This window comes from Lynx rufus, unplaced genomic scaffold (genome assembly GCF_022079265.1).
Source record: "Lynx rufus isolate CCGP_SWC_20201006 ecotype Redwood Valley unplaced genomic scaffold, mLynRuf1.p SCAF_13, whole genome shotgun sequence".
Classification (NCBI taxonomy): domain Eukaryota; kingdom Metazoa; phylum Chordata; class Mammalia; order Carnivora; family Felidae; genus Lynx; species Lynx rufus.
Window position 1 is genome coordinate 31,299,278 of NW_025814827.1, and position 7,629 is coordinate 31,306,906.

The window sequence follows — 7,629 nt, forward strand, 5'->3', positions numbered from 1 at the left end:
AAGAATATTATGTTAGTTGGTTTCCTGGGGAACTAATGCCAACACATAATTAGATGTGCAAAGAGATTTGTTGGGGAAGTATATTGGTTATCAATTTGAAACAAATTAACCCCAAACTTGAAAGCTTAAAATAGCAAATATTTATATCTTACAGTGTTTTTTTTTTTTTTAACATTTTTTATTTTGAGAGAGTGTGTGTGACTGGGGAGTGGCAGAGAGAGAGAGGGAGAGAGAAAATCCCAAGCAGACTCCTTGCTGTGTCTGTGGCCCAATGCAGGGCTCAGTCCCATGAACCCCAAGATCATGACCTGAGCCAAAATCAAGAGTGGGAAGCTTAACTGACTGAGTCACCCACGCACTGCTATCTCACATGGTTTTTAAGGATATGAAACTCAGGAGCAAACGAGTTGAGTTGTTTTGGCTTAGGGTTTCTCATAAGGTTGTAGTCAAGTTGTTGATTGAGTTTACAGTAATCTGAAGGCTTGACTGAGGCTGGATATCTGCTTCCAATGTGGATCACTCACATGGCTATTAGCAGGAAGCCTCAGTTCCTCGCCATGTAGGCCCCTCCATAGGTCTACTTGAGTACCCTCATAACATGGCAGCTGGCTTCTCTCAGAGCATGTGAGCCAAGAGAGAAGAAGGAGGGAGCCACAATGCCTTTTTATGACATAGTGTGGGAGTTACACACCATTATTTCTATCTTATTCTATTTATTAGAAGCACATCACTAAGTCTAGTGACTTCCCTCTCGCAAGGAGGGAAATTAGCTCTACTTTTGAAGGGAGTGTCAATGAATTAGTGGATTTATTTTAAACCACCACAGGGAGGGACTAGGGGAAAGCAAAGAGAGCCTTCAGATCAAGAAACAGGTCTGACATCTGTGGAAGGAGAGAAGAAAGGAATAAATCTTTGAATGGAAGAGCTTTGTCCTACAGCATAATTCCAAGAAGGTTTGGTGAGGCTGATGAAAAACCTTTAAGTCAGAGGGGTGGGCAAAATGGGTGAAGGGGGTCAATTGAATGGTGATCGAAGGTAACTAGGCTTATTGTGGTTATCACTTTGTGATGTATACAAATATCAAATTATTCAAATTATACACCTGAAACCAATATACATACCCATTTTACCTTAAAAATTGTGAGCAAATCTATTAGTTTAATGTACCCATTAACCTAAGACCTAATGAGTATTAAAATGGGCCTGAAGAATAGATCCTGGCAGGAAAAAAGTTTTCAATAAATTTTTTATCTTAAAAAAAAGTCTTCAAATCAAAGGCACCTGTTGGAGGCATTGTGTATATCACAGCATTAGGCCTGTTTTTGTAGCCCTGCTGTGTTCTCTCATTGGCTGGCATCAGTCTGTGGAAAGTGTGGCTTTGGTCCAAATGTGGTGATAGATCCAGAGCGGCAGCAGGTAGTGTCATCAGTCAGTTATGCTCCTTGAAACCAGATTTCAGTGGTGCATTTTCATGGTCGCCACCGGTAGTTACTGCATGGATAAGTTTACATGAAATTCCTGAATGCATAAAACTATAGTGATAGAAAGCAAGTGGTTTCTTGGGGTTGGGGAGGGTGTGAGAACTGATTGCAAGGGAACTTTGGAGTGGTGAAAATGTTCTCTATGTGATTGTGATGGTGGCTACACACACACACATACACACACACTTGTTGAACTCATCAAATGCTACATTTAAAATAGGCACATTTTATTGTACATAAATTATATATAAAGTTTACTTTAAAAACACAATGAAATACTCCTTTACAATGAAAATACCAAATGTTAGCGAGATGTGCAGCACCTGAAACTCTCATATGTTTGTTAGTGGGCGTATAAAATTATACAACTATTTTGGAAAACTGTTTGGCAGTTTCTTACAAAGTTAAGCAAATACCTATCCTATGACCCAGCTGTTCCACCCTTAGATATTTTATGCAAGAGAAATGAAAACATATGCTCACAAAATACCTATCTATGAATGTTTATAACTGCTTTATTTATACTGGTCTTAACATAACCCAAATATTCATCATTAGGAGAACTGATAAACAAAATGTGGAACATATACATAATAGAATACTACTGAGCAATAAAAAAAGAATGAACTACTGGTGCATGCAACATGGGTGAATCTCAAAAGTGTTACTGTTGACTAAAAGAAGCTGAATATAAAAGACTACATACTAAATGATACCACTTACATTAATATTGTTGAACAGGAAAAAAAATCTATGATGGTAGAAATTAGAATATGGTTGCCATGAAAAATTCTCTGGAGTGAAGAAAAAAAATTTTTTTTGCTGTTTATTTATTTTGAGAGAGAGAGAGAGAGAATGAGTGGGGGATGAGCAGAGAGTGAGAGGGAGAGAGAATCCCAAGCAGATTCCTCAAGGAGGCTGATTCTGGTGCGGCTCGAATTCAGTAAACCTTGAGATCAACCAAAAGTCGGATGCTTAACCAACTGAGCCACCAAGACACCCCAAGAAAATGTTTTATTTCTTGATTGGTATGTAAGTTTCAGAGATGTATACATTTGTCAAAACTCATGACATTATACAACTAAGAGCTGTATACATTTCATTGTATTTAAACGTTATTTAAATTTAAATGTTATTTAAATTTAAGAGCTTAAATACATTTCATTGTATTTAAATGTTATCCTAACAAAAATATAAAAATAGTCACTAAAAATTAAAAAATGAAATAAATTAACCTCTCTGTATTAAATTGGTAGAATTATTTCAAATGACTCTAAAATACAATAATTTAAGGGTACTTTTTTCAAAAAAATTTTATTGTAAAATACACATAAAATTTACAATTATAGCCAATTTTAAGCATATGGTTCAGTAATATTAAATACATTTATAATGTGGTGCAACCATCACCATCATCCATCTCTATACTTCTTTTTATCTTGTAAAACAAAAACTCTGTACCGATTAAACAATAACTCCTCATTCCTCTTCCCCCCAGATTGTGGCAACCACCATTCTACTTTCTGCCTCTATGATTTTGACTACTCTTAGGTAGCTCATATAAGTGGAATCATACAATATTTGTCTTTTTATGGTTGACTTATTTCACTTAACAAAATGTCTTCAAGATTTGTCCATGTTGTAGCATAGGTCTTAATTGTACATTTTTAATGAGATGTACCCTAAGGAAAAAAAGCAACTGCAAAGAAATGTTAAACAGTTTTTGCTAGTCATCTCATTAATAGTAATAGTGGTATTTTTTTTTTGATTTTTTAAATTTAATTTTGTAAAATTTACATCCAAATTAGTTAGCGTGTAGTGCAACAATGGTTTCAGGAGTAGATTCCTTAATGCCCCTTACCCATTTAGCCCATCCCCCTCACCCCTCCAGTAACCCTCTGTTTGTTCTACATATTTATGAGTCTCTTCTGTCTTGTCCCCCTCCCTGTTTTTATATTATTTTTTATTTTTTTTAACGTTTTATTTATTTTTGAGAGAGGGAGAGACAGAGCATGAACAGGGGAGGGTCAGAGAGAGGGAGACACAGAATCTGAAACAGGCTCCAGGCTCTGAGCTGTCAGCACAGAGCCCGACGCGGGGCTTGAACTACGGACCGCGAGATCATGACCTGAGCTGAAGTTGGCTGCCCAACCGACTGAGCCACACAGGTGCCCCTGTTTTTATATTATTTTTGTTTCCCTTCCCTTATGTTCATCTGTTTTGTCTATTAAAGTCCTCATATGAATGAAGTCATATGATTTTTGTCTTTCTCTAACTGACTAATTTCACTTAGCATAATACCCTACAGTTCCATCCACGTAGTTGCAAATGGCAAGATTTCATTCTTTTTGATTGCCGAGTAATACTCCATTGTATTATATACAATAGTGGTATTTTTTGTGTGTGAAATGATTGTATATACATAGAAAATAGAATAAAGCAAATTATGTTAATGTTATCAACAACAAAGATGTTGATCATAAGAGAGATACAAATATAAAATCAAGAAACTTGGGTAAAATCCCTGAAATCCTAAACTTAATTGGAAAAAGCAAAAACAATGACCAATCCAATGTTAGCAATAAGCTTTCCAGCCATCCACATTACAGTCTCTAAGTGCCATTTACTACTAAAATGAACCAAGGCTTCTTAGGGAAACAGCTGATTCCAGATCTGGGGCAGGAAATGAACAGGATGAACCTGGAACATCTTATTATAACAGAAAGGAAGGAAGCTATCAAAGACCCCTGCAATCATGTCAAAAGGACTCTGGAGCTAATCTGAAGGAAGTGATGTCCAACAGTCCTAAGATCTAACAATATGCATTTCAAAGTGAACAATAATTGCAATTGATTGAATACACCAGGTGTTAAAAATCCATGAGTTCATGTGATACTAAAAACAAAAATTTCTTGGTCATTTTTGGAGTATGCTAAAGAGCCTCATCATTTGGAGAAATATTCTCTATTATATGGAGAACCTTAAATCATTGTTTTGAAAACTAGCAAGTCAAAAGAAAGAATCAAGGGTTAATTCTGCCTTTCCTTAGGTAATCAAATATTTGATGAAGAAAAAGTTCTTATTTATGAAAGAATTCCAGCTAATAAATGAATACAGTATGTTAAAATTAGAATATCACTATTTTGGGGTTCCTGGGTGGCTCAGTTGGTTAAGCATCTGACCTCGGCTCAGGTCATGATCTCATGGTCCGTAGTTCAAGCCCCATGTTGGGCTCTGTGCTGACAGCTCAGAGCCTGGAGCCTGCTTCAGATTCTGTGTCTCCCTCTCTCTGCCCCTCCCCTATTCGTGCTCTGTCTCTGTCTCAAAAATAAATAAACATTAAAAAAAATTATAGAATATCACTATTTTGCAGCTCTTAGTGAAATAATGCAGCTAGGTAATGATTACCAATGACTACTAAACTATCAAGTAAAAAGATAGTAACATTTGGACCTATTTATCAATTGTAACAAAACAAAAATACATTCAACCAGATGTTATATGTCTCCTGATAAGATGCAATAGGAAGTAAATGATACCACTTATGAAGTATTCTTGCCAAAAAGAAAAAACGAAACATAAATCATAACAAATATATCTAATTGCCCATTTATAGAAAATAAGAAGGGACAAATATGTCAGATGATACCGCAGGGATGCAATAAAAAAAATTCCACACAGTTCTGGAAATTTTATAGAACAAATGACCTAGTTTCATCAACAAATTTATAAATTGCAGGAAATAAAAATGAAAGAGAACTTACAGATTAAAAGATAGCTAAGAAAAGCATCATCCAAAGGCAGTGTGTAAACCATGTTTTGGAATTGTAAAAAAAAAAAAAAAAAAAAAGAGAGAGATAGGGGGACAATTGAGAAATTTGAACACTACATATTTGATTGCATTAAGAAATTGCTGTCATTTTTCTTTGTATGTGTTGATTTTTTTTATTTTTTAAACTTTTAAAAAATGTTTTATTTGTTTATTTTTTTTTTGAGAGAGAGCATGGGAGAGGGGCAGAGAGAGAGGGAGACAAAGGATTGGAAGCAGGCTCCGCACTGTCAGTGCAGAGCCCCATGTGGGTCTTGAGCCCACAAACTGAACCATGAAATCATGACCTGAGCTGAAGGCAGACACTTAACTGACTAAGCCACCCAGATGCCCCTGTATGTGTTGATGTTTTCAAAAGATTCTCTATATTTTAGACACAAATACAAGTATTTATGGGTGAAATTATATGATGTCTGGGATTTGCTTAGAAATAATCAGTTGGGAAAGGAGTGGGAATATCAATGGAACAAGTTTGAATATTTGTTGATAATTGTTGAAGTTTACTGATAAGTACATGGGTTATTTTTTTTCCTTTTCCACTAAAATAAGAAAAGAGTGTCTCCAAGCTTTTTGTTATAATCAACAGGAAGGATGACGTTTTCATCACCTGAGATGGGGAAGGCTGCAAGTGGAGCAGGTTTTGTAGAAAAGATGAGTTAAATTTTAAGCATATTGAATTTGAGGTGTCAGTTGAACATCCAAACAGAGATACTGAATAGGCAGTTAGATACACAAGTTTTGGATTTGGAACAGAGGTCTGGGCTGGAGATATAAAGTTGGGAGTCATTAACATATAGATGACATTTATAGCAATGAGGCCGGATGAGATTAAAAAAAAAAAAAAAGAGCAAGAGTAAACATAGTAAGTGGTCATTAATATTCATTACATTTATTATTTTTTAAAAAAAATTTAGGGGCGCCTGGGTGGTTCAGTTGGTTAAACATCCGACTTCAGCTCAGGTCATGATCTCACGGTTTGCAAGTTTGAGCCCCACCTCGGGGTCTGTGCTGATAACTCAGAGCCTGGAGCCTGCTTCAGATTCTGTCTCCCTCTCTCTCTGTGCTTCCCCCACTCGCGCTCTGTCTCTCTCAAAAATAAATAAACATTTAAAAAATGTTTTTTAAATTTTATTTTAGGGAGAGAGAGAGAGAAAGCATGCACGTGAGTGGGGTAGGGGGCAGAGGGAGAGAGAGAGAGAACCTTAAGCAGGCTCCATGTTCAGTGCAGAGCCCAACATGGGGCTTGCTTCCAGATCCTGGGATCATAACCTGAGCCAAAATCAAGAGTTGACGCTCAACTCGTTGAGCTACCCAGGTAGCCAAGTAAATATTTATTATACACATGATTAAAATTATTTCTTTTGACTTCTTTCTCCTCTGAACTCCTACAGCACTTTTATTGTATCTTGCATTATAGTTATTTGTATACATGCCTTATCCTCTGTATAAATTATAAGTTCCCTGAGTGTGGGAACTATATCTTAATCATTTTTATACATTGCTTTCCTTCCACTACTACCATGGAGCCAGAATGGTGTCTTTCACATAAGTGAATTGAAATTAATAAATGAACTAGTATTTCTGAGAAATTTCTGGTCAGGGCTATGGATGTTCTGGCTTCAGGTTCATGAGACTCCCTATGTTGATGGTCTTATATTTGAGCAGGGCCAAAGTGTGTTACTGTAGTTCTTGCTAACTAGTTAGCACACTGACTCTGTATTGCCTAGTTCAGCCTTTATTTTTTATTTTTTTATTTTTTTGCAATAACAATGATAAGAGCCAGCATTTATTGGTCACTTGCTGTATACATCAGGCCCTGGTCTAAGAGCTTTGATCTGTTTTGTTCTTCACAACCCTGTGTGCAAGGTCCTTCTCTGCATTTCATAAAATCTGAGGCTCAGAGAGATGATGTCCGAAGAAAGAAAAGAGCTGAAAATTATCGTCGAGAGGTCCCTTGATACTTGTGGAGGGTGCCTACTAAAAGACGTTTTCAAATCCCCATATTTGAGAATGCAACCAACAGCTTGTAAAGTCCCCAGCAATGTGCAATTGTGAAACAAAACTGAAACATTAGTGATCATGGAATAAGTCTGACACAGAAGGATCACCTCTTCATGAGACCTTTTCTCTTCACCTTCATGCCTGTCAGCAGCTCTGGCAGGTGAGACTGTTTTCCAGAAAGAAACAAAGTTTTGTTCACTCTACCAGGTGCCTGGGTGTGTGGACAGAGCAGAGGACCCCAGAGCTTCTCCCTGGTGACTCCCTATGCCCCCACTCCTGGAGCCTGGGGGAGTCGGTTCTAGAATTCCTCAGAAGAGC